General features: G+C 37.4%; 1 protein-coding gene across 11 annotated transcripts in view; it reads left to right on the top strand.

Annotated features, from left to right (window-relative positions):
* Pkib (cAMP-dependent protein kinase inhibitor beta) overlaps nucleotides 1–26,969 on the top strand; it is a 102,241-nt gene that overhangs the window by 25,018 nt on the left and 50,254 nt on the right. For 4 of the 11 annotated variants that reach the window (XM_060373234.1, XM_060373242.1, XM_060373235.1 and 1 more), the window contains one exon: nucleotides 7,026–7,168. The exons of 5 other annotated variants lie outside the window; for them this stretch is intronic. The gene's annotated coding sequence lies outside the window, so the exon portion shown is untranslated. Of the gene's footprint in view, nucleotides 1–7,025; nucleotides 7,169–11,055; nucleotides 11,143–26,969 lie in introns of all 11 variants that reach the window. 2 more of the 11 variants (XM_060373243.1, XM_060373240.1) reach the window with 1 other exon arrangement.

The following is a 26,969-nucleotide window of genomic DNA, read 5'->3' as shown; positions in this document are numbered from 1 at the left end:
AGAGGGTCCATGATGACAGGATGTCATTGCAGGAAGAGTTAGTTATTAGTTATATCCTTCTTAGTTACTTTCCTTGTTGTGAACAAATGCCTCACAAGGAATAAAAAAGATTAAAAGGAATGTAACTTTTAAATTAAACTCACTTCAAAATATTTCATATTCCCCCAAGATATTTACAAAAATAAATACAAGCAGTGGTTTTTTTAAATTTAATTTTATTTTTTCACAATCAGTGTTTTTGTTCAGCATTTTAGAAACAGAATTTTAAAACCTTAGTGTATGCAGCATAAGTTGAATAGCATGTGAAAGGTAATAATCTGTCAGGTTAAATGTATATCTTTTTCAAATAAATTTATTAAAATTCTAACTTTTAGATGCTCAAGAACACAAAATAGCCCAATAACGTGTCAGGCTGTCATATTACCTTGCAAACAACATACACGTTGCTTTGGTAATTTTTACAAATGCCACTGGTAGAAAACTGTACATGTAAATGTACAGCAGTAGAAGGTCAAAGCAGTAACTACAAAGATGACATCATTTTCCCAGAGTGACATTGTTGTCCCCCACCTGCCCGTGAGCTAGCTGTTGCTATTTGTCTCTGATGGTATAATTTCTGACCGTCGGATGGCATTGTCGACATTTTAGCTGCTCATAATTATCAATTTCTTCAGCATATAGCGATTCTGTGTATGGCTAAGATTGCTGAAGTATGGGCTTAAACGACACATTCACATTGCATACATGCGAAGGCTCTCCCCTACTGAATTTACTATGTGGCTACATTATTACTGGTACATATTGGAGTCCCTGGTTTAACCCTGTGATTGTAGAGAGGTCTCCAACATGAACCTCTCAAGAGGTGCATGGAGTCCATTGTTATAATTTAAATGTATATCCATGGTTTAAGCTTATCACACGTGGTTGCGATTACAACAGCAATTTGTAATTCCTTCTTTTTTTTCTTGCATCAATTAGTAGTCTGCTGCATGCTTTCTAACACAAGGTGAACATTTAAACCTCATGAAGATTTTTTTGGGAAAGAGCCTGAAAATTGTAAATGAAATATCTTTCCTACCATGCTTTGGCAACTCCTGGCTACAATAGTCTCTGAAATCACTCAGAGGCAAAGCACAGAGCATAAACTGAGTCATGGATTACCAATCTTGAGTTTCCCTTGTTCCCACTTTGAATTACATGGACTCAAGCAAATTATTTAACCTTTATAAGCCTCAGTGTTATTTGTAAAATAAAACTAATGTTAGTACTACTCTCTTAAGGATATTAAAATTAAATCCATTGTTGTTTGTATAGTATATAAAATGTTTCTTCACTTGTCTATTTAATTAAGTAATATTATTTGATGTAACTTGCTATGATATTTGTGAAAATTTTCAAGTTTGGAGGTCATATCACTTTAAGGTTGTTTTCAAAGCATCTTTAACTTATTAAGCTTATGTTGATCTATACATTGTATGCAGACTTTTAATGGTAATATAGTCTAATGATGATGATGATTATAATTTTTCACCTTTTTAAAAAGTCCAAAGACTTTGCAGGACTAGAAAACTGTTTTAGATGCATAATAAAATATTTACACATTTCATAGCTTCGTGTATGATGACAAAAATTCATAACTGCTTTGAAAATAGTTTCCTAATTGTGCAAAAGTTTTGTTTCCATGCTAAGGGGCTAATATCCTGTCTTTACATATGTGCTTTGGATAGCAGGCTGTTTGGAATGCTAACTTGACTTTTTTTTTTTTTTTTTTTTTTTTTTACTCTTGTTTATCTGTGAAAGCTGTTATCAGGTTTCTTTAGTATGGGTTGGCACATGACTTATTTCCTAGTAAACAACCATCTGTTTCAATTATGCTTGAAACCTGTTCAACTGAAGTGGTTTCTGATTTAGAAACAGGGAAGAGAGTAGTAGCTCACTATAGACGAGCTTGGTGGGAGAGGAATGTATCAGCATGTTTTGTTTAAAGACTCACCACCATCATCAGAGCCCAAGGAGGAACTGGAATTGGAAGTTACTTTAACTGATGGGCGAATGTCCAAGTCAGCAGGCTCTTGATCAGGGAAGAAGATGATGGCAACAGAGGTGGATCTGACAGCCAGCAGGTTGGAGTCCCTGAGGTCCAGGAAGGCTCAGCAGATGGTATCCCAGCATGTGGGTCGGCCATGGTGACACAGAGTCTGGAGGAAGCTGATATCCAGACAGATAAGCAGAGAGGTCTGGTCATATATGCTTGGACCGCAATGTTGATCCTGGGCGGAAGGGATAGTGAGCCATCCGGGATGCTGATGCAGAGGCTGCCTTCGGTGTGGTCTCTGTGTCATAAAAGCTGTGGTGTTTCAGGACTGGCAGTGTGTGAAGACTGAGTCACGTCACTCTTTCCCAAGCATTGCAAAACACAAGTGCGTTAGTCAATAAGTGTTCTTCATTACTAATGGGGATAGTTAGATCCCCATTTGGGATGGTGGCAGGTGGTTGCTTACTGCTGAAGCCTGCTTGCAGAGGATGAGAAATGGTGGAAGCTGCTGAGTTTCCTTATAGTGACAGGAGTGTGGCTGACCTTCTTCCTGGCAGGCATTGTCACACCATATTCTTTTTACTTGGAGATATTCTATATCAAGCCAAGGAGGACGCTGGGCACTGAATCACCCGAGTTTAGGTTTATACATCCTTCTGTTGTTGGGCTCAGACCTTACATATACTTATATTTCTGTGGTTGGTGGAAAAACCCTCAAAACAAAACAAAATTCAAGCATTCTCATGATTTATGCTTTTAAGAGTATTTGTTTTTTTTTTTTTATGTGTCTATTTGAATGCCTTCACATATGTATGTGCACCTTCTGGTGAATGTGGAGGTCGGAAAGGGGCAACAGATCCCCTGAGACCGAAGTTATAATTGTCATGAGAAATGGACCCCAGCACCCCTTCAAGAGAAGCAAGTATACTTAACTACTGAGTCATCACTCGATGCTGTATTTATATTAAAGGAAAATTTATTTTAGGAGGTTGCTATGAAGTTTTGAAACTTCAGTTTTTCCAAAGATTTTTCAGTAAGGGGAGAAGTCTGTATTTTATTTTTAAAATGGGCATTGTTTAAGATGGTAAAGTGGTCTAGTGATAGTATTCACTTAGCAAACGGCAGTTATCTTCAGTGATTATCCAATTACTTGGAGCTTGTGGAATCTAACATTTTGAATTCTAACCTGTACAGCATTGGGTAAGATTATTCACCATATAGAGCTTTGCTTTCTCCGTTTCTCTGTTCTTTATTCAATACTGTAATTTTGGTCCTCCTCAGCAAATCGCAATGACAGGCAGCTTTCCCTTTTTATTGGAAACTTCATTTAAAAATCATTTTCATATATTCTACTCTTATTCATCCTCACGATATGAAAATAACTGTATCTGTCGATGTACACTGCAAATGACAAGGAACTGACTTTAGTGACTTTGGGAGCTGGCAGAAGAACTTGCCAGAAACTTTGGAGCAATAGTTGAAACATCTCTCCACAGAAAGAATTCATCTCAACAAACCCTCGTTCTGCTCTCACGTCCTTCAAGTGATTGGTGCTGGCCCACCCTGATTATCGAGGATAAACTTCTTAGAGTCAGCTGATTGCAGATGCTATGACGTCTACAAAATACCTCACAGCAACACTTACGTCAGTATGTGATAACTGAGGACAATGGCCTCAACAACCTGACTCATGGAGTTGTCGTCAAGGCCCAGCCTTCATTCCCTTAGCACCCCTATGCCTTTTCATAAACCACCTTTCATCTCAGGGAGAATGAAGAAGTCATCCTTCTGTAATATGGTCCAACTATTTTGAAGCATGTTTGCAACCAAAACTATACTAGCCATTTCTGGGAGAAGGGCATGTCACTGGGTGGTATTTGCTATTATTTATACCATGTGGCTTAAACATTATGATACCACTGTAAAAACTATGTGTAATAAAGTTTAAATGATAAATGCCTAAAGGGAAGATGAAAGCAAAACTACATGCATCTAATAAAGTAAATACTCATAATTACACCTTCTTTTTAGAACTGGATACATAGCCAGACCTGGTATGCTTTAATACAAACTTCTGTGCCGACCACTCAGTATTTCTTTTGCTCCCAAGCAGGCATCTTAATACATTATATGACTTTGTCTGGCAGAGTGACCCACACTATCATTCAGGAATACATTAGAAAGAAGCTCTATTGCAATAGCTGTCCATCTGCATCTACTACTTAGATACCATGCACCAACATCTATAAGCCAGACTCAAGCTTCTCTTTCTATCAGTATGTTATGGCAAACTCTTGATGAAAGCTGAGAGGAAAGAAGATAAATAAGACAGTAATGTAAACTATGGACATGTGGGCTAGCTCCTGATGTAAATTATTTGTGTCATTGAGACTTGCATGGGTTCAGTCTTTTGCACATGGCTTCTATTTAGCATTGAAGTTCTTTTGCATTAGTGGGTCCAGCAACTAGTTCATGATGCTTATGGTCCATGAGATACATTCTTACTGAGATGTAGTAAAATGTTAAGCAAATGCTATTTCTCAAAAGAAGGATAGTTTTCTGGGAAAGGGTCCTCAGGGTTTACTTTGACTCACTTGTAGGGTCTGCTATGGGCTCCAAACAGCATCCTTGTCAGCTACTGGCACTTAAAACAGCATCAGATCTGATGAGTCATAAACCCCAAATGACAGGACACAGCAGCCTGGCCTTCTTGCACAGCCTTTTCTTATTCGTAGTTGTACTCTAAACCAGCAGCTATTGAGACCACTCAGTAAGTGGATGAGAGAAGCACACACAAATTAAAAATGTCTTGCTTTCCAAATCAATGGACCCATTAGGCATTATGCTTCCATGGGGGAGGGGGGACATAAGGGGCAAGCATGACTTCCATTTTGACTATGGGAGAATTTGCTAAAATGTTTCACATTATTAGACTTCTAGGAATTCACCGTGTGTGGAAAGGCCCACATAGGTCAAATGGGTGAACTAACTGGAAAGGATGGTGGCACCAAGATGTAAAAACAGATGTGAAATACAGATAAAATGAGTCATTCTGTTGAAGGCAAGATTGCCAGTAGCTGTGTTTATTTACTCTACAAACACATGCTGTAAATTTGCCAGGTCTCCCTACTCACTGCCCTCCTTAGAGGGTTTTCTGACCGCCCTATTTAATTAAAGTTCATCTTGACTTATGTTTTTTTTAAGCCTGAACAAGAGATTTTTTTTAAATTTATTATTTATTACAGGTTATTCATTTTGTATCCTGGCTGTAGCCCCCTTCCTAATCTCCTCCCGGTTCCACCCTCGCTTCCTCTTCTCCCCCTACATACCCCTCCCCTAGTCCATTGATAAGGGAGGTCCTCCGCCCCTAGCCCCTACTATCTGACCCTAGCCTATCAGGTCTCATCAGGACTGGCTGCATTGTCTTCCTCTGTGGCCTGGTAAGGCTGTTCCCCCCTTAGGGGGAGGTGATCAAAGAGCCAGCCACTGAGTTCATGTCAGAGACAGCCCCTGTTCCCCTCCAAGTTGGGTACCCACTTGGAGACTGAGCTGCTATGGGCTACATCTGTGCAGGGGTTCTAAGTCCTCTCCATACATGGTCTTTGGTTGGAGTATCATCTCCCCCGGGCCCAGAGTTTGACTTATGTTTTAGCAGTGTAATTTCCTTTTTCTTATTTCTTAATGAATTATGTTCTGTGTTCTCTTTTGCTAGTTATGGGATTATTTCAGCTAGCTCCTACTTAAATGAACAAACAGTTATCCAAGCTTTTAATTGGTTACTTTATTACAATAGTTACTTTTCTCCTCAAGATGACAACCTAGAACCTAGGAGTTGCCTAGAAGCAATTTAATGGAGGGAAGGTTTAAGGTTTAGTTTGGCTTATGGTTTCATGTGTCTTAGTCCACCATGGTGGTGCAGGAGTAGAGGAGGCCTTGGTGTTGGAAGTGTGTGGCTGTAGTAGCTCACCTGGGCACAGAAAGATACTGAGGAGTGAGGCAGATATACCCTTCAAAGTCTAGTTCCTACTGGGTCACTCACTTTAGCCATTCTGGCCTCTGGATTTACTTCCTGAAATCACAGATTTTAAAATAGCACTGTAGGCTTGGGGCTGAGCATAGAAAACATAAGCCTGTCTAAGGGAGACCTTTCAGATTCAAACCGCAACAGTCAGCCTTGGTGTTTGCCTTTACCCAATAAAACTTGCATCAGAAATTGTTGCTGTTGGCTATATAGTCATTGGGAGCACTCACGAGTGTCACCAAAATGCTGATAACTGTGCTGTTATTTTTAGTCAGTTAACTTCAACATACATGGGGGAATGATTTACCTCTAAAGTTCATCCTGAACTAGAATTGTAATTTTTGGTAGTGTCTCTAATTGTTATTCATGGACATGAATGGTTGATGATAGGCTAATATCTTAGAACTGACATGGCTTTAGTGATTAGTGTAATCTGTGGCATTTTGTAGGGGTCCAATTTGGGAATGAATCCAGGTGCATTTGGATTCTCTGTTTGAGGTTGTCTGCAAATGCTGCCTCTGGGGTCACCATGACTTAGAAAGAATTTCTTAGAATTTTGTTTATAATGATTTTCCTTCCAGAAAACTGTATTTGTATTTTTTTTTAGCTTTTCTTTCCGTTGTGTATTTCTAATTTTTAAAAGATTAGGAAGTAAACTAACTTAAGCACCAGCTTTCTAGCCACACCTCAATGTACTTATTAAGCCAATAAATCAGTTTTGCAAACACAGGAAGGGTATGACTCACGCTGGAGTTACTGAGGGACATGGCTTGAGTAACGTCAGATGTGTTGTGGTGCTGCCCATGGTAACACTCAGACACTCCAATTCTACTGTTACATTCTGTACATCGTGCCAAATACATAGTGATATATTCTCCATGTGCTGGCTATGCCTCGATCCCAGGTGATGCCTGAAGCCATCAATATTACCAAATCCTATGTGCACTATGTTTTTTTTTTTTTCCCAAGACAGCACAAGTACCAATGGTTGATATATTTATTGGTTGTATGATGCATTTGAAGCCGTCTCAATACTGTCAGTTCTGAGCCTGCACATTTGTTTGGACGCCTTCCTCCCAACCTCAGACTGCTTTTCACGGATACAATGAAAGGTAATAATCACAGCTATCTTCAAAGTGCTGTCATAATGCCTGTTTGGTAGCGTCTTTTAGATTTTTTTTAAAACAACAACATAAAAATTACTGCTGTTGTATTTTATGCTTAACCAGGGTTTCTACCCAAAGTAGAATTTTAAATGGTTTTTTTTTTTGTTTGTTTGTTTTTGAGAACGTCGTAAGTTTATCTTTCTTCTTTGGCTTCTCACTTACAGGGGCAATAAGGAAAAGTTTCTAAAAATTGAGAGTAATGAGAGGAGGGCAGAATAATATACTTTGTGTTCTGGTTACAGTTTAAATGTAAGTGTCCCCCACAGGCTCAAGTTCTGAATGTTTGGTCTTTCAGAAACAGCATTTTGAAAACTTTAGAAGGTGAGGCCCACCTGGGGAAAGTAGATCAGGGGGACAAGTACTTTGGGGTGTCTCTTAATCTTGGCACTTTCCTGAATTACTCTGTTTCCTGACCACCGTGAGGTAAACAGCTCTCCTCTGCCAGAGACTCCTGCTGCTGTGATGTTCTGCCCATGCAAGAAAGCACGAAAAAAGACTCCGCAAACCAAAACTCAAAACACTTCCCCTTAAGTTGATTCAGCCGGGAGACACATGGCTTACAGAAAAGAGCTAACAGTGCCCATGTAAATTAGGGATAATACTGTCTGATTTATGAAATTTTTATGAAGATAGCATTTATATGCATACTTAAAACTTTATGTTAGCACAGCACTTGCTCAATGTAATTATTGACAATAATTTTAGCATTATTACCTTATAGTGGGGTTTTTTTTGGCCCCAAAAATTTCTAAATGAGAAAGTTTGGATATTTTACTTAATGTATTAGAGCTTGGAACTCACGTATAAAATAGAAATGTCAGTGATTGCTGTCCATTAATGCTGTTTACTTCTGAGTGACATCAAAGACCATAAAGATTTTCTCGTAGTTCCTGTACATTTGAAGCACCTGGTGATATTATGACAGCAATCCCATTATTTGCCTAACCCTAATTTAACATATGTGTTGAGCGCCTCCTTACTCAGAACCCTGGACACTCTTTAGATAAGGAGGGTAAACCATGGGCAAACAGAATCATGGGCTGATAATGGAGCTAATATTTTACATGAGTATTAAAGACCACAATGAGGTTATTTAAAAATTTAATTATATTTTACTTATGAGAAGTAAAATTAGACTTTGTCAAAGAGAAGTCATGGCCTTTTTGGATAAATATGTTAGTTACAGGAAATGGATGGTTCTAAAGACTGAAAAATCACTGCTGATGAAGATCTGTATTTCTCTTGATAATTAGTGTTTATTAACTGATTTACTGAAGATAATAAGGATTTTCAATAACATGAAATACACTCATACCTATTTTTTAAAGCCAGGAAATTTAGGTGTACTGTTACGTTTCTTATCACTTATACTAAATGCCCAGAAAAAAACAAAACTAAAGGGAGGAAAGGTTGATTTTGGCTCATGGTTGCAAAGAATCCAGTCCACCATGGCAGGGATGGCACGGAGGGTTCAATAGAAAGAGAACTCCTCAAATCTCCAAGGATCAAGAAGTGGAAAGCAGGAGATGCTGGCATTCAGCTGGCCTTCTCCTTCACCCCTTTTCTTTCAGTCCAGGACCCCAGTTCATGAGATGCTGTGACTTACATTCAGGGTGGACCTTTCTTTCTCTATGAAACCTATGGCAATATCCCCACAGACACATCCAAGGACGTGTCTCATTAATGGATGAGATATGTTTTAATACAGTCAAGTTGACAAGTAAAATCACCTGTCACAAAGAGTTACAGTATATTGTTAGTATTCTTTGGAAAGATGTTTTCAAAGTTACGGTCACCTGGGATATTCAACTCTAACCATGCTGGGTTTCTCTCAGTTCAGATTAAGAAAGAAGTCATTCCTTAGAGACAGATATCATGCATGACAAAGATACTGATGAATAAAATGTGAGATCATTCTTCATGATCTCTTAGTTCTTTATGTTATCTGAAAGTGCTTGAACAGCCTTCCTTTACACAAGCATTGAGTAATTTTAATTCAGAAAGAGAAAATATAAGACTCTGTTGTCCTTCAGGCTGAGACAAGAGTTTCCATGTTTGAAAAGTGACATATTCTTAACTAGTACTTAAAACCCAAGCTTAATGGAATACTACTCAGCAATTAAAAACAAGGAAATCATGAAATTTGCAGGCAAATGGTGGCATCTAGAAAAGGTCATCCTGAGTAAGGTATCCCAGAAGCAGAAAGACACACATGATATATACTCACTTATATAGTCCTATAAGATAGGATAAATATACTAAAATATGTGCACCTAAAGAAGATAAACAAGATGGAGGACCTGAGGTAAGATGATCAATCCTCACTTAGAAAGACAAATGGGATGGACATGGGAAGTAGGAGAAAACAAGTAACAAGACAGGAGCCTACCACAGAGGGCCTCTGAAAGACTACCTAGCAGGGTATCAAAGCAGATGCTGAGACTCATAACCAAACCTTCAGCAGAGTGCAAGGAATCATATGAAAGAAGGGGGAGTTAGTATGACCTGGAGAGGACAGGAGCTCAACAAGAATCAAATATATCAGGACACAGGGGTCTTTTATGAGACTGATTCTCCAAACAAGGACCATGTGTGGATATAACCTAGAACCCCTGCTCGGATGTAACCCATGGCAGCTCAGTACCCAAGTGGGTTACCTAGTAAGGGGAACAGGGATTGTCTCTGACATGAACTTAATGGCTGGCTCTATGACCTCCCACCCCATGAAACAACCTTATCATGATGGGGACCACAGGGCACAGCAAAACTCAATACTTTATAGGACAGCCAGGAAGATGAAGCATACAGTTCCATCATCTCCTTCAAAGACATTCTGTCTTAATGACCAGGAGCCACACATTGCATCTCACTCATAAGGTTTCCACCTACCCTTCACAACGCCACTCTGAGGAGCAGGAACTACTAGGGTACATTTAAGGTCCAAACCACAGCAAAGATATCAGAACTAAGAGATATATTCTACTTCCAGTGGCTTTGAACAGACTAAAGAGAGCACGTTCTCATTTGGAAATGTGCAATCCATTCAGAAATATAGATTTGGAACTGAGTTTTAAGTGGAAAAAAAAATCTCAGCTCAAACCTTAGAACCAGTACCTATGACCTTTGATCTCTCCCAAACTATTTCTCAACTCTACCCACAGCACTCAAACCTTTGTTTCAATGTGGATATTTTGGACATTTCATGTACATGTGGTTTATTTCACTTAGCATAATGTTTTAGAAAGCTGAACTGTCTTGAAACATGAGTCCTTTCATTTCTTCGTATTGCCAAATAATGCTGTATTCTGTGGATATGCTCCATTTTATTTGTGATGTTTGTTTTTCCATATTTTGCTTGTTATGCTTTCCATTGATATGAGCATTCCTGAGCAAGTCTTTGTGGACATATGTTTAACTATATATTCACAAGCGGAGAGGTTGCATCACAAGGCAAGTATGTTTAACAATTGAAGGAACTGCCAAGCTCCTTTCCAAAGAGATTGTACTTTTTTTTCACATTTTAACCAGCAATGAGTAAGGCTTTCAGCTTTTCTTCATGCCTGACTGCATTTGCCATTGTGTGTTTTAGAATTATAGCTATTGTCGTGTGTGTAATGTTTCATTCTGGTATTGCTTTATGTGTTGCTGACAGCTAATAACGATGAATGTCATTTCGTGTGCGCTGAGGAGGAAAGGGTTTATTTGGCTTACACTTCTACATCATAGTCTGTCACTGAAGGAAGTCACAGAAAGAAACTCAAGCAGGGAAGGCTATGGATGGGTCCTCCTTACTGGCTTGCTTCTCATTGCTTGCTCAATCTACTTTTTTATAGAACCCAGGACCACCCGTCCAGGGATGGCAACACTCACAATGGGCTGGGCCCTCTCCCACCAATCACTAATTAAGAAAATTCCCTACAGTAAGTAGCATCTTATGGAAGCATTTTCTCAATTGAGGTTCCCTCCTTTCAGATAACTCTAGTTTATGTGTCAAGTTGACATAAAACCACCCAGCAAGTCTTTATTTCTTAAACTATTTGAAGGTGGAACAAAGTCTCTACTCATGTTTAATTTTAGTACATATTGGAAGAACTACATTTGACATTAACATTTTCATCAAGTCTTACAGTGACACAACTGGAAAGAATAACAGGTGGGAGTCTTGATCTTCATCTCAGGCCAAACTGATTAATTGAAATCGATAGTTTGAAATCTTATTTATTTTTTATGTTTTATTTATTGCTTGAGAATTTTAGATAATTTGATCTCATTCTTTTTCCTCTTCAACTCTTCCCAGGTCCTCCTTCCCATTCCCTACCCATCCAGTTTCACATTACTTTTAAAAAAGATTTTATTACTCTTTTACTCATTAAAAATTTCATACTACATTTTCATCATGTTTTTTTCTACTGCCCTGACTCTTCCCATATCCTCTTCACTTCTCTACCCATCCAATTTTATGTTTTCTCATCTTTCAAAATAAGATAAACAAAACAAGATAAAATACAACAAAACAGGAAAACAATCCCCTTCACACAAAAGCACTTAAATGAAAATAAAAACAAAGTAAAAGACCAATAGGATAAAAGTGCAAAAACAAAGAAAAATTAACCCAAAATTCCACAAAAATACTACTGAGTTCCTTTTGTGTTGGCGAACTACTCCTGGGCATGGGGCCAGCTCTGGACTGTGGTTGGTAAACCCTGTGACACTGTTGGGGAAAACTGATTTCATCTTTCACACTGGGTATCAATTCCTGATAGTTTCTTGGTTAGGGTGATAATCTGTGTCTACTTTCTCCTCTCAGTGCTGTGACCTTAACTGGCTTGAACCTGTGCAGGTCTTATGAGTGCTGCCATAGTTCCTGTGAGTTCACATGTACATCAATGCTGTTGTATCTCAAAGGCACTGTTTCCGTGGAGTCATCTATAACCTTTGTCTCTTAAAGTCCTTCTGCCTCGTCTTCCACACAGATCCCTAAGTTTTGGTGGGAAGGGTTTGATAAAGACACCCCAATAGGAACTGAGTATTCTAAAGTCTCTCACATATGCACATTTCAAAGTTGTGGGTCTCTATGTTACTTTTGATCTTCAGAAAGAAGCTTCTCTTCCGCAGGTTAAGTAAGGCACCAAAAATGGATATAAAATTATGTCATTAGGAGTCATTTTATTGCTATGTTCCTTTAGCAGGCTTTTAATAATAGGTTTTCTCTTAGACCCATGCCCTATCTAGTCTCAAGTTCTTAGCCACTTAACAGTGTCAGGTATGAGTTCTATTGGGCCTTAAATTTAATTAAAAACAAATAGTTTGCTACTCCCATAATGTTTGTGCCACTATTGAACTAGTATATCTTGAGGCAGATCACTGTTGTAGGTCAAAGGATTTGTATCTGGGAGATATTGATTATATTTCCTTTTTTGGTGGCATGCTGAGTATCATCTAGTCATGAATACTCTTCAGTATAAATGAAAGCTCTAGTTATACACCAGATATTCTTCTCCAATTTTGTGACTTAAGTAAATCTTACATTCACAAATAGGGCCTTACCACCAGGTTTGGGAGAGCAACCAGCAGACTGTAATGTTTGGGGTGGTTCTATGAGAACACTTTGGCCAATGACTTAACAAAATATAACTCACTCTTGACAATAGACATTTTACTTACTTCAGAAGAAATCTAGTTGGGATATTCTCTCCCCTATTATTTGGTGAGTCCATTTAGAATCCTTTCATATATGTAAATATTTCAGGAAACTTTTAAAGTAGTAGGTTTCCACATGATTTTTCAAAAGGCCCTTAGTGTTAGCTTTCCCTCCTTATATTTTTTTGTTTACCCTTCTCTTCCATCCCCTCCATATTTAATCTTCCTATTCTAGTTTCACCATTATCTCTCCATAACACTATTCTATTTCATTTTACTTGGGAGAGCCCTTTTACCCCACATGGTTCTTTATCAGAACCCTAATCTCTGTGGTTTTCAGATTGTAGCACACAGACTAAAGTTAAATGTTAAAATATAATATCCTCATATAAGAGAAAACATATAGTTGTCTTTTCTGTTCTGGGTTACCTCAATCAGGATGATACCTTTTTTCTAGCACCATTCACTTACCTGTGAATTTGATAATTTTCATTTTTCTTAACAGCTGAGCAATAATTCCCTTTATAAATGTTCCACAAGCAAACCAAACCAAACCACAAAAATATGGAGTTCAATTTGTGTTGGCCAAGCATTCCTAAGTCTTGAACCTCTCCTGGGGTGGGGGGTATATAACTAGTATCACTTCACAGAAGAAAACTGGTCTTTCTTCTTCAAGGAAATCAATTGCATATAGCACCTTGGCTGGAGTTGGGATTTTGTATTAACTTGTACTCCTCTGTGCTGTGGTTTTTGTCTTGTGCGAGTTTATGCAGCTCTTGTCCATGCTGTTACAGTCTCTGTCAGTTGTATGTCCATTCCCATATATGTGCATGTGGCTGGAAAACTCTGTTTCCTTGGAGTCATCCATTTCTGGATCTCAAAAATCTTTTGAAATTTATAATACTTTAAAATAAATAACTGTATATGTATATGTTTAAACTCTTGATTGTCCAAGAACAGTTAAGAAGAGTTGAGAAATAACAAATTATTAAACTTAAATTTTTTTCTCTGGGAGAAAATATTTAGGATGAGATAACTATATATTTTTTGGATATGTGGAACTTTAAATATGAAAGATAAAACAAAATTTTTAAAGTAAGATAATGTATATGTTGTGGGTTATTAATATTTACTATTGATTTATCTGGAGTGAAGCAGTGATTATTTCTAGACTAGCTGTATACCCAAATCACAACACAGAGACTAGGATTTAGTTAATTAACCTAGAACACAATGCTGGGCAATAATTACTCCATCCTAAACCTCCAGGCCTGCCTAGTTTTCTACATTCAGATTTTACTCATTATACTTGCTTTTAGTCACATCTTAGGTCCGATTCATCTCTCCACGTGGTTCAAAGTTCTCTCTTGCAGACCTCTGACCTACTCCCTTGCTTCTTTCTCCTCCCCATCTGGACCAGGATGTCCCATCCTATTCTCACCATTGCACAGCCCTGGCTGGTATATGTTATTGACAACACAGAGAAGAAATGGTGGCATGTTTACACAAACTTGAGACAGGTGATGCTTAGAATAAACATCACAGATAATGGGGTAAAGAAATCAGCATTTGAATGAACAAGAGTAAATTACATACATTCCACAAGAATATTATACCAATATTTCCCCCTTTAAGTCCAATAAAAGGCTTCTTCTCTTTCAATACAATAATAATTATAAAATTATGAAAACTATTAGGTAAAATGTACATGTACAATGTCCAGTCTATGTGTATTTAGCAACTTGGGAGAAAGTATCTGTTTATCCTATCTTGACAAGTTTAGAGTCCTGTACCTAAATTAACTTTGTCCTTATTGGAATTACATCTCTGCTGGAGCCTGTTGGCAAAGTTGAAGAGTTCTTGAGTGGGGAGTGAGTATTGAAAGAAAATAATAAAAAAACCCAAGACACTACACACGGGATTTTTTCAAGACGGTTTCTAGTAGAAGAGTAGGCACTCAGTTTATTTTACACTCCCTTTTTATAGTCAGAGCAAATCACTTTGATACAATGAAGTTCACTGAAAAATCAAAACTTGTTTACCTCAATCATCTGTCTCTATGACTCTCACACAAACAAAAGAAAGTGAACTTGACAACACATCCTGTCTCCAGGTGAAGGCCAGGGTGAAAAAATATTTTTTACTAAAGCATCCTTACAAACAAGTGGCTCTCCACAGGTCCCCCTTTTTTATATTTTAAAAGTTGACCATAACTTAAGAGCTATGGAGCAGAAGATTGTGCCTGTCTTAGGTTGTTTCTCTTGAAAGATATATTCTTACCTATCATTGGTGCATGAATTCTGTCATTTATGCCCTGTCTTAGGTTGAATATTCTTTAGAGATATCTTTCCTGCCTTTGACTATTACCTCCGCTAGGGTAGATGCTGGAGTTTAATCATATGTAGATCAGCTTAAGTATCATTGGTAGGAGACATGCTCCTAATAAGAGTAATAGGCCAAGTCCTATAACATTCCATAAAAGTGACTTAGAAGATGACCCCTTATCAAAATACCAGCCTGAGAAACATTCACAGGAACCATAATGAAAGGCTGCTGCACAATCAAAACCTATAGTTTGCATTGATGGCAAGAAACATTAAAGTCTGAATCTTGTGTAAAAGTGTTAACATTTCCAAAACAACAAAGCATAAAGAGAATATTCTTAGGCAGTTATAGTGCTTCCAAGAGTTTTTGTAACGAGCTTCCAAATATGTGTCTGCTGAAAACCAGAATCAGACCAAAGTCCCATGTTCAGTCCTCTTTTTTTCCATTTTTTCTGATTTTGTTGGGAATTGTCCTGATTACCAGATCAATCAAGTCCAGTCACATTGTATCTAAGAGGTCTCTTTGCACAATATCTTCTCTCCAGAGAAGAATGAAACAAAAATGGGTGAGGATCATAAGCTCAATATAGCTGTCAGTTCATCATCAGGACAGAATACATCATGGTCAGCAACAGAAACATCCTCCTTCTGGGAACACCTGTAAATCACACCAACTTTTTGGGATCTACCTGGCTCCTTCTGAGTCCTATGCAAAAACAAAAACATGCCCTCTTCCCCATATTAATACAGGGTCAGGGCCCTGCCATATTCCAGTAATTGGATCTTTCCATTTTACTTGGGCATAATAGTCTTTGGTATTAGGGTACCACAATCGATCAGCCGCAGAATGGCCTTGTATATCCACATTCAAAAAATTTAAAATAAAGCATGATTAAGATTTGGGTATATTACTCCCCTATATTATTTTTTTGTAATTGGTTCTTAAGAGATGTACAGGCATGGCACGGTCCACAATTCCTTGGCCTTGAGGATTATATGGAATACCTGTTTTTATGACTTATATTCATTTGTGCACAGAAATGCTGAAAAGCTTGACTAATATATGCAGCACCACTATCAGTCTTTATAATGGAAGGAATACCAATTGTAGCAAAACATTAAGCAATGATTTATAATGCATTTGGCGGTTTCTCCTGATAACGGAGTTGTCATGATAAGTCCTGAAAAAGTATCAATTGTTATGTGAATATATTTTAGTTTTCCAAAATTTGGGATATGAGTAATATCTACTTGTTGTTTAAAATGGTTCCAATCCTAGGTTTTAAGTAAGTTAACTTTATGTTACAGATTTAAAACATACCCAATAATCAATAATCTATAACCAAGACATATTGAACAAGACAGATAGACAAAACACCTTGCTATTTGTTGAATCCATTTTTTATCACCATAGAAGCTTTGTAGCAGAATTAACGATTAGCTTTCTTACTGGAAAATCTAAGAAGCTCCCCCTCTCCTTTTTTTTTTTTTTTTAACAAGAGTGATTTTAGCTGTTGCTTGACATTGCTCAGCAAATTTTAGCTTCCTCAATAAATGATCTTCTTCTGCTAAACATTCTCTTGCTAATTGCTTCTACTACCCTGGGTAGAGAACCTTAGTAGACAAAGACTCTAACAGAGTTTGAGTATAAAGTGCTGCAGGACCATATTGAATGCATGCAATTTTTAATTCTTTTAATCATTTAAAAGATATAGGTGCATGGACTCTCACCATAGTACCCTGTCCATCAGGTTAATCTATAATTGGAAAGCCATAAAACTGAGTTATATTTTTTTTCTTTCTGCCTAGCTTGTTCATCCTCTAACTCTGCACTCTGCAACCTCTTCAGGATCTAAGTCATCCTCAAAGTTTTCTTCTAACAAAAAAATTGTCATTAGGAGGGACATATAACTCCTCTGGAGGAACCAATGGTTAATCTCCAAAGTCTCCCATCTTTCTTTCCTTTTTTTCTAATCCTGAAAATTTCACTTTCTCAGTCCTGAGCTGCATATACAGACTACTTTTAATTAAATTCCATACAAAAAACATAAGGCTAATGCCTTGTCTCATTTTTACTCTCGAATTTTACTCATTGCTCCCTTTTCTCTTTATGAGTTTGCCAACACCCACGGTGTCCTTCATTGCTTCCCTGTATCCCAAGGTCCCTGTGTGGGTGCTAAACTTTGCCAGACCCTGCTGGCAGAGTTGAACAGTTCTTGAGTGGGGAGTGAGGATTGAAAGAAAATAATAATAAGAAAACCCAAGACACTATACATGGGATTTTTTTCAAGAGGTTTTCTAGTAGAAGACTAGGCACTCAATTTATTTTACATTCCCTTCTTATAGTCAGAGCAAATCACTTTGATACAATGAAGTTCACGGGAAAGTCAAAACTTGTTTACCTCGACCATCTGTTTGTGTGATCCTCAAACAATAGGATGGCAACACATCCTGTCTCCAGGTGAAGGCCAAGGTGAAAACACGGTTTTCATAAAGCATCCTGACAAACAAGTGGCTCTCCACACCTATATGGAAACCTGTTCTTAAATTCTAAACAACTTAAGCTTAACTGTGGAACTGTAACTATTTGGTCTTCAACCCCACCAGAGATCTGAGAAGGAATAAAATAAGTACTGGAATAAATAGGAAGTGCATGTTATCAGCTTCCAAAAAATAAAAAATTGACAGAGACAGTTTGCTGCCTGAAGAGTCACCCAAAACTCTCAATAACGTTAGAGTGTCATCTTTAGCCTTCTGGCTCAGTATATTTGACAGACATATATGTGAAGAAGAAACTATTTGGACATGCTTACCCTGTCTTGGCAGAGTTTGGCAATCAACTTATCCTGCATTTAAGTTTGACCATTTTTGGCAGAATTCTGTCTGTTGTGAAATGAGGGCATTTTCTTTTTGCCTGGTTGGCTTGCTTGCCACATTTGAAGCCATCTCCATATGGAGGTTCTTCAATGCTCATTATCTTCTTTGAGGTAGGCAGGGTGCTACCAGGAGATGACCTGTCTCATTGTCAAAGAATCTTTAAAATAATAAAGACATTTTAAAATGCCATATTCAATAGGTCTCTGAAGTTTTTGAAGACTTACTTACAGGTCTTTGTAATTGACCTGTCTCCAAAATCATATCTGTTAAACCTAGGATGTATACTCCTGTGATAAATTAGACTAGTATCTGACATGATTATGAGTTGATTAACTAACAATTACCTATTACCTAATAACCTAAACAGTTTGTAATAGCAGTTTAAAAGTGTTGTAAATAACCTTGAATTTGTATCAATATACTAAAATTTACCAATGTATTAAAAATACTTATTTTGCATCAATATACAAAATCCTATACCAGAATTAAAATTAATCTTATTTGAGAATAGCAAATAAAACCTTAAGGTGAGTAGATTCAATGATCGACCTGTTGTCTTATTATTCCTATAAGATATCTTATAAGATTCTTTCTTTTCAATCCCTTTTCTACTTATGTAAGAAAGATAGAGAAAAGAAAAAGGGAAAGAGAGGAATTCCTGAGTCTAACCTTGTTTTCTCTCTTAATAAGACCACTAATAATTTATAACCATCTCACAATGACAATAAACACTCATAGCCACAGAAAACAACCACAAACCTATCAAAACCTTCCTTAAGGAAAATTGTTCGTCATTCTCATACATTACTTCTAGCTGACATTTTGGACATGCAGAAATCCCATTAGGGGGCCCAAAGGAAAATCAGAAAAATGGTTAATTAAGCAAGCATTATCATTTGTGGTCCAGTCTTTGAATGTTGAGAAATTTTAGGCTTAATAGAAGTCCTGTTCGGAACAGTCTAAAATGCTGGACTAATTGAGATTGGCAGCTTTCTTCAAAGCTTTCTTGGGATCAGGCTTTGATGAGAAATAGCAATTGAAGCAGTTGAGGCAGGAGCAAGCAGAATGCTGGAATATACAAGATGCTGAAACAGATGTGTCAACGTCTCAGCATATTGGAAGGATGAATTCTGTTAGGTTTGACCCAGCGTCTCTAGTGTCTAGTCCTTTTGTTCTGCAAACATATAACTTCTCACAAGCATTATATTGTTCTAAAATTAATAAATAATGAACATACAATCATTATCATGTTGAAATCAAAACAAAGTTGTATAGATCAAAATATCTTTTTGGGGTTCTTGGGCATCTGTTTTATTATGCCAAGCTGTTATCCATCTCCCGAGAGAAGGCCCTCCCATTGGAGAAGCAAGCTGGTTGCCTTGAGCAATAGAAAAGGAATGTTTTAAGTAAATTTTATATAAACTTTTTAATTTAGAGTTTATGATACTCTAGGCATCTTGTACCTGTTTAGAGGTTTAGGCCTAGGTTTTAATATACGTTGTAGCTATTTTTGTCTCATCCCCTTTTCTATATAGAATAGGTGGTTATGCCTTCATAGCCAAACTTTATATATATATAAACTCTCTTTTACCTTTAGCATTTAAGCATATCCTAGGCATCTTGTGCCTGGATTTTTACATTGGTTGTGGCTATTTTTTGGCTTGCTCCTTTTTTTATACAGAATGGGCAGCTATGCTTTTATAACCAAACTTTATATAAACTCCCTACATTTGTTTTTGCTATCTTTGGCTTGCCCCCTTTTTGATATGGGATGGACAGTTCTGCCTTTTAAACATATAAACTATAATTTTTGAATTATTATGACTTAACTAGGCTGGCATATACTTTGCCACCTGTAAGCCTCCTTTGTCTTTTTTGTATCAGGCATGACCAATGCTTGTCCCCTGTGAAAATGTCTCAAGTTTGAAAGGATAAGCCAGCTTCCAGAGCAGTGTGACACCTTAATTTAGTCAGCATTTAAAAGTTTTTTGACATGGGAGGCATGCAGTTTTCTTGTTTGTCTCACAGACTAATTTTGAGTTCTTAAGAAAGAACATATTTCTTAAGACAAAATGCCCTTTTGTTCTGTGGAAGTATCAGTTTTGAGATTGGCTGGCCTTTTTTGAGCAGTGTGACATCATCTCTTCTTACATAAACCTAAAATTGATGTGAATCCAATCTTTACATCAGTAAGGACATAACATCTATTATTAAGAAAAAAGAACTTACATAGTAACCTTAAGGAAAATTTTGTCATTTTGAATCTTAGATTATCTCTGCAAATGGCTAAACAGCAGGAGTTGCCATCCTAGCTTTTATTATGTAAATCAAGGTTGATCTGGAACTCAGAGATTTGCCTGTTTCTTTTTACTTTGTGTTGGAATTAAAGGCATGTGCTTTCACCAACTTGTTCAAATATATTTTCTCAAATCCATATCATTGCAACACAAAACATTTAAATGAAAATTAAGCAAAGAGACAAGAAAATTTTAAGTTTTGGGTCAGTTGTGCCAATTTAGGTTGTAACAGGCAAAGCCCAGTTGGTTATATTTTGGAATTTAGTTGTTGTTACTGTGAAATGTCAAGTATCTTGCAACCAGAGAGCTTTGAATTTTAGCTGTTGTTAATCTAATTTTTATTAGGAAGAGTGCCCTTTTTATTGTTTGTAACTTAGTAATTCTATCGTTGGCTTTTTCCCCATTTTCTCCTTGAACTTTCTTGGAGAAGGCATGAAGAAGAGCCATCACCATTAAACATATTGCAACCAGATCCATGACTGTGACAACCAAAACAAAGCTAAAAGAGATGAACACACTCTCTGCCGTGGCATTTTTTATTTTAGATGCAGTTTTAGGCCAAGCTCTGTCTAGAGGTCTGTCTGCCCCCAGTTCCTTTCTTTCCAGCCATGGCTGCTGTTGTTTTTGTGAGCTGTGCTGAGCCAGCCACAGTATAAGGAAGCCATGCTTGTGTACCCCTCCTGTTAGACTGTAGCAGCAACCAGTTTTTTTATGTTAAGTCTCAGGTCTGCCCACAGTAGGCTGTCTTTTGCTCCTGGGCCTGTTTAAGGGTCTCTCTTAAGAGAGACAGTAATTGACCTGGAGATTTTAGGTTTTAAGTTTGGGTTGTATTGCTGGAAGCTTATTCCCCGCCCCCACCAAATTATGTTAAAGTATGATTTAAAGAGTGCGGATACTTAGATTAGTTGGGCACTACTTGTTGTGGGTTATTAATATTTATTGATTTATCTTTTAGCTAAGCAGTGGTTATTCCTAAACCATCTTTATACCCAAATCATCACATAGAGACTAGAATTAATTTGATTAACCTAGAGTATAATGCTGGGCAATAGTTACTCCATCCTTAAACTCCAAACCCACATAGTTTCCTACCATTCATATTTCTCACATTATACTTGCTTTTAGTCATATCTTAGGTCCAGTTTGTCCCTCATGCTTCCAAGGTCCTCCCTGACATTCTCTTTTCTCCTTGCTTCCTTCTCCTTCCCTCCAGACTAGATGTCCCACCCTATTCTCCCCATTGCACATCACTGGCTGGTCGTTTTATTGACAACACAGAACAAATGGTGGCATGTTTACACAAACTTGAGACAGGTGATGCTTTGAATAAACATCACAATGCAATGTCTTGATTGACACCAGATAGTGGGGTAGAGATATCAGCATTTGAATGAACAAGGGTAATTATATACATTCCACAAGAATATTATAGAAACAGTTATTAGATAAGCTTGCTTTTAACAAGAAATTACTTTTTGTACATTAAAGCAGAAAAAAATTAATCATCTAATGATATTTAGTAAAAGTTACTGGAAGCCCAAATGATAAAAACATTACCCTACTCAGTAGCTTTTAAGTATATATTGATGGTAGTTATTAGTAACTCAAAAAACAAGAGAGAGGAATTAATGTATTTTAGAAATTTTCCTACCGACAAAATTTGGGATATTTTAACATTTCTAGTTGGGTATAGTGCGGTTATATAAGTAATTCTTATGGCACTATGTGTATGTTTAGAGTTGATTAATTTTCTTATTGACCTTGTCTCTTTTTGATTCAAAGAGAAAAAGCAGAGTCCTTGGGAGAGGTTCCCAGTTTAGGCCAACATTGAGCTAAGTAGTGACATTGCTAGCCATTACTGAGCACTTGCTGTGTGAATTTGGTGAGAGTGTTCGTCTTGTGGTACTCAGGAGTAAACTGAAGGTTGTAGAGAGTGTTTGACTTTCTGAATAACGCAGAGGTCATCAGTGGTAGAGTTAACACTAGGCAAAGATGTCTGTATTCTAGCATCTCTGTCCTGCTGTCCCCAAGAGATAGTACAAAGCAGCAGTTCAGTGAATTGGTTCTTTGATCTTACCATTTTGGTATCAGTTCTTTTGCATTTGATTTGCTTGTAAAACATCATGGAAAATATTCTAATGATAGAGCAAAGGGGTATCCCTTTGTTCTTCTGGGTATCAGTCACCATGTTGATATCAACTACTTGATATCAACTAATGCCTACTGGTTATGAGATGAAACATTTGTTTCCTCTCTTGTTATAAGGACAGCAGTCATTATTGGCTTAATGGCTCATCTTATTCTACTGAGACTTTTCTTTTTTAATTTCAGTTACCCTGCAATAACTACTTTCAAGTTCATTTACATTCATAGGTACCACAGGTGATGACTTTAACATATCATTTTGAGAGATAGTACTGTACTCATGGTCCTAAATTTGACATTTCTGTTACAGTTGGAATATGATAGACTGCAAACAACTCCTTAGGGAAGCATGGAAGGTGGGTGGGATTATTCAACTGAAAAGCACACAGTCCGTCAGCATCTGCAACAATGGCTTTTTTTTTTAAAATCATATATTTTACAAAATGGGTGTATTTTCATGAGTGTGTGGTTACTCTGGTGTTTAAAGGTCCACAAGATGGTATTTTCACCAGTTCTTTCTGATGTGTTGCAATGAAGGGAGAATATCAATTGACACAGCCAGGCTGATGACTCCGTGACAGCTTCTGCAACAATGAGAGAATTACGGACATTAGAAGCACTGCTTTCAGTAGGAGAGCAGCAGCTGTTAGTGAATCAGCACTGCAGCTGCTGTTTTTCTCGGAGCTAGATAAACCCTGACATGGACAAGGTGCTGTCACACAAAGTATACATTCAGACAGGGTATATTTGACACACAGTCATTACCAGTTTGGGAGATGATGTTTTCAATTAAATGTATTTGCGTTGGTTTTATCTTTTTAAAAATCTTATCCAAAACAGTTTTTTTTTTGCCTTTAAATTTAATTTAATATATTAAGGTAAACTATGTTTAAGTAAGTTAATTAATTTTCAATAGCAAATATTTAGTGTAATGTTTAGAATTTAGCTTGTTAAATAACCATCATGCTGGGGAGGATACACCTTTGTAAAAAGTATATTAAAGCATGTTAATTTCTAAATCTGGACTCTAATGACATTAGCGTTTTTTTAAATTTAGCTGAGCCTTGGACGTAGTGTCTGCTGTGATGGTAGTCTGTGCAGCTGCTTGCAGTGGCTGCTTTCACCTTCTCTCTGGTTCTAGAAAGATCACGAGTTAGAAAAGACAAGTTTTTTTTTTTCTTCAAAAATATTTTAATTAGGGTTGTATGTGTCAGTGTGGGGTTTGTTTACAGGAGCGTAATGCTTTGGGGGCCTAGAAGAGGACATTAGATGCCCTGGAGCTGGACTTAGGGTCAGCTGTGAGCCACATGATGTAAGTACTGGGAATTATAAATTGTGTTCTATGCAAGAGCAGTGTAAAGTCTGTTCTTTTAATCTCTGAGACATCTCCTTATCCCTAAGCTTTTGGTCTTTGAGATCATATATATATAATTTTTTTTAAAATCACTAAAACCACAACAAATTATGACAAAAAACACCCTACTCCCAAAACAAAAGCAAAGCCAGACTATACACCTTAGTGAAAATAAGTGTGGAAAATAGAAGTTGCTTTGTTGATGAGCTAAATAAAAGCCTTCAGTGTACTTTTCACAGATGATTCTTACCAGAGGCCATGTTTATCCTTCATTCTTCAAAAGTCCCTTTAAAAATGATTCATAACTGGTAGAGTGGTGTGCCCAGAAGCATGGAGGCAGCAGTGGAACCTGTGAAGCAAGCTTGGAATGTGTGGTCTAAGTTATAAACAGAAAAATGGTCTCAAAAAGCCAAGGGTCAAGTTTGAGTGACCACACAGTAATTGGTCATATTGCTCTGCCCTGGAACACACTGATATGCTTTCCCAGAAACATCAGCTTCCTCTCAGCAGGTTACTGATGTTACAAATGTAGAGATGGAGCATCTGGTCTTAAAATAATGTTAATATAACATTAAATAGAAGATTCTTTGAAAAAAAGATACAGAACCTTATCCAAAGTGACCACTGAGGCAGAATCCATCCGTTGGCTGCTATGAGTTGATGTAGTTATTGCTTCTGTCATTAATTAGTATGGTTTTGTGCTAGGCAGTCCTGGATTCAATTCTTGTTTCTGCTTGGCACTGACTTGTAGAAGTGAAGGTTCTTGAGGCATTTGATACTCTTAGTGATTTCTTACGTCTTATGTAAAGATTCAGTGAGACAAAATTTACAGCTTCAGGAAAGTCAAGGCAATAGCAGTTTCTTGTTTCCTTTCTTCCCAGAAAGGTACTCAGTTTTGTATCTTAGATATTTGTTGTTTCATTTCTTTATGAATAAGCGTGTTCAGGTACAGAGGGTAAACATGCTAGCTTGCATATAACAGTATTGGAGGTATATTTAACATTTTAGCTCAATTAAGTTTATAATTATTTGTGATAATATTTTGTTTTACCTAATAGTTACCTGAATCCATTTGTCTTTTTATTTCCTGGATTCGAGAAGTTACCTAATTTTTTATTTTATTTTTTATTTGTAAAGGTAACTGATAGTAGATCATTTGATTTGTTGACTTCTGAACAACCAATCTGAAGGAAGATAAGATCTTATCATAAAAAGATATTTTACAGCATCCAGCAGACATGTGACATCTACAAACTTATTATACTCAGATGTTACATGGACTATACTATAACTTTAAAAATTTCTACTTTTACTGAAGCTTTGCAGGCAACCATTAAGAAACAGTGAGTGATTCATAGCACATGTGAGCCTGCTACTTTGGTGCTGTGTATTTTTTTTATTCACTTTTTAACTTTTAGTTTTTATATAATTACAGTTTACTCACTTTGTATCCCATCTGTAGGCCCCTCCCTAATCCCCTCCCAATCCCTTCCTCCCTCCCTCATCTCCTCCCATGTCCCTCCCCCAGTCCACTGATAGGGGAGGACCGCCTCTCCTTCCATCTGACTAGTCTATCAGGTCTCATCAGGATGGGCTGCATTGTCTTCCTCTGTGGCCTGGTTAGGCTGCTCCCCCCTCAGGCAGAGGAAATCAAAGAGTGCTGTGTTTTTTATGTGGCACCTCGTGATATCAGGAGAAGGCTTTTCCCATTTGATCTGAGTGGTTTGAAGGTCACATTATAACTCTAAGAACCCAAGAATCACAGGGTCCACACTTGCCATACGCGGCATCTTCCGTTCATGTTCATGCGTCTTCCTTTATGCAATTCAACACAAAAAGAAAGCTTCCTCACTCCCCGCAAGCTAACTTGATGACTTATAGCAGCTGTTGCTTGAGTGCCCTGCATGTGCTCGGACAGGAAAGATCATTTTACGGTGGGCCTTCCCACTCTGGATTCACATGGAAGAAGTAATTCCCAATCATTGTATTAAAATAGAAAACCAACCAAACAAACATCATACTGAAGGGGTGTGAGATCCTAAACATGATCCCATGTGAAGAATTTATAAAACTCAAGTCGAATGCTAAAGCCTAAAAACCACAAGGAAAACTCCACTCCCACCAACGCACACAGAAAGACCGCGTATAATGCCGTCACTGTAGAACAAGGAACAGATTACCACCAGATTTCTCTTCAAAGGAAAGGAAGATCAGTTTCTCATACCAAATGATTTTAGTGTGAATGATTTAAATGAAAATGCAGTGGTTCTAAGAGAAAGTCCTAGAAGCTTACTGAATAGTCCATGAGCAGCTATAGTGTGTGTTTTTCAAGAAAGGAAACAATCTTTACAGTCTGAAGTTCATGGTACAAAGAGAAACAGAAATCTTTGCTCTGATTCCTTCCTGAGATATTCTGTCTTCATTGGGTGGGCTAGTTCAGTGGGGAGAAAGAAGATATTTGGAGGGTACATGGTGTAATCGCCTCTGAAAGTTCTGGAACATTGGTGACTGTCTAGTAGCTGTAATACATCTCACAAATGACAGAAATTCCCAAATTGTTGCCTTTGTTCCTTATCGGAGACAGCTTACTTCCTTCTTGCAAACTTTGCATTATCTTATTAACTTTGAGGCTTAAACGTAAAATCACAAACAATAAAAATCAAGGAGGAGGCTCTGATTTCAGTATGCCATTTCCGAGGTGGTCATCCAGGAAGTAACAGGTAGAAAGCTAAGACCTCTGCTTCCTTTGCCTTTATTCTCTCTCCTTCTCTCCTTCCTCTACTGTGAGGGTTTCTTTCAAAAGAAGAGGTTCAAGTCTCTGTTAGATTCCTGAATTTGAACTTGGCCTGCTCAGAACTTCAATGAATGCTTTTCTATTTCAAGAAATGATTGTTTTAATTTTTTCACCAGATCTTTAGGTGGATTTTAAACATCTGTAGACTAAATGAAATTCCTTTAAATGTCTCTGCTAGCTTGCATTAATACTATTCTGTTTTTAATAATTTTGTGCTTCTATGTAAGAAATGCCTTTATTTTTTTCCTGTCCCATTTTTTGAAGCTTCTTGCTGATTTGTGTGCAAATACTCCGTTATTCAATTTTGGGTAGTACA

The sequence above is a fragment of the Meriones unguiculatus genome, chromosome 20, assembly GCF_030254825.1.
Source record: "Meriones unguiculatus strain TT.TT164.6M chromosome 20, Bangor_MerUng_6.1, whole genome shotgun sequence".
Lineage (NCBI taxonomy): Eukaryota > Metazoa > Chordata > Mammalia > Rodentia > Muridae > Meriones > Meriones unguiculatus.
Note: the sequence above shows the minus strand (reverse complement) of the source record. Positions and strands in the feature narration are given on the sequence as shown.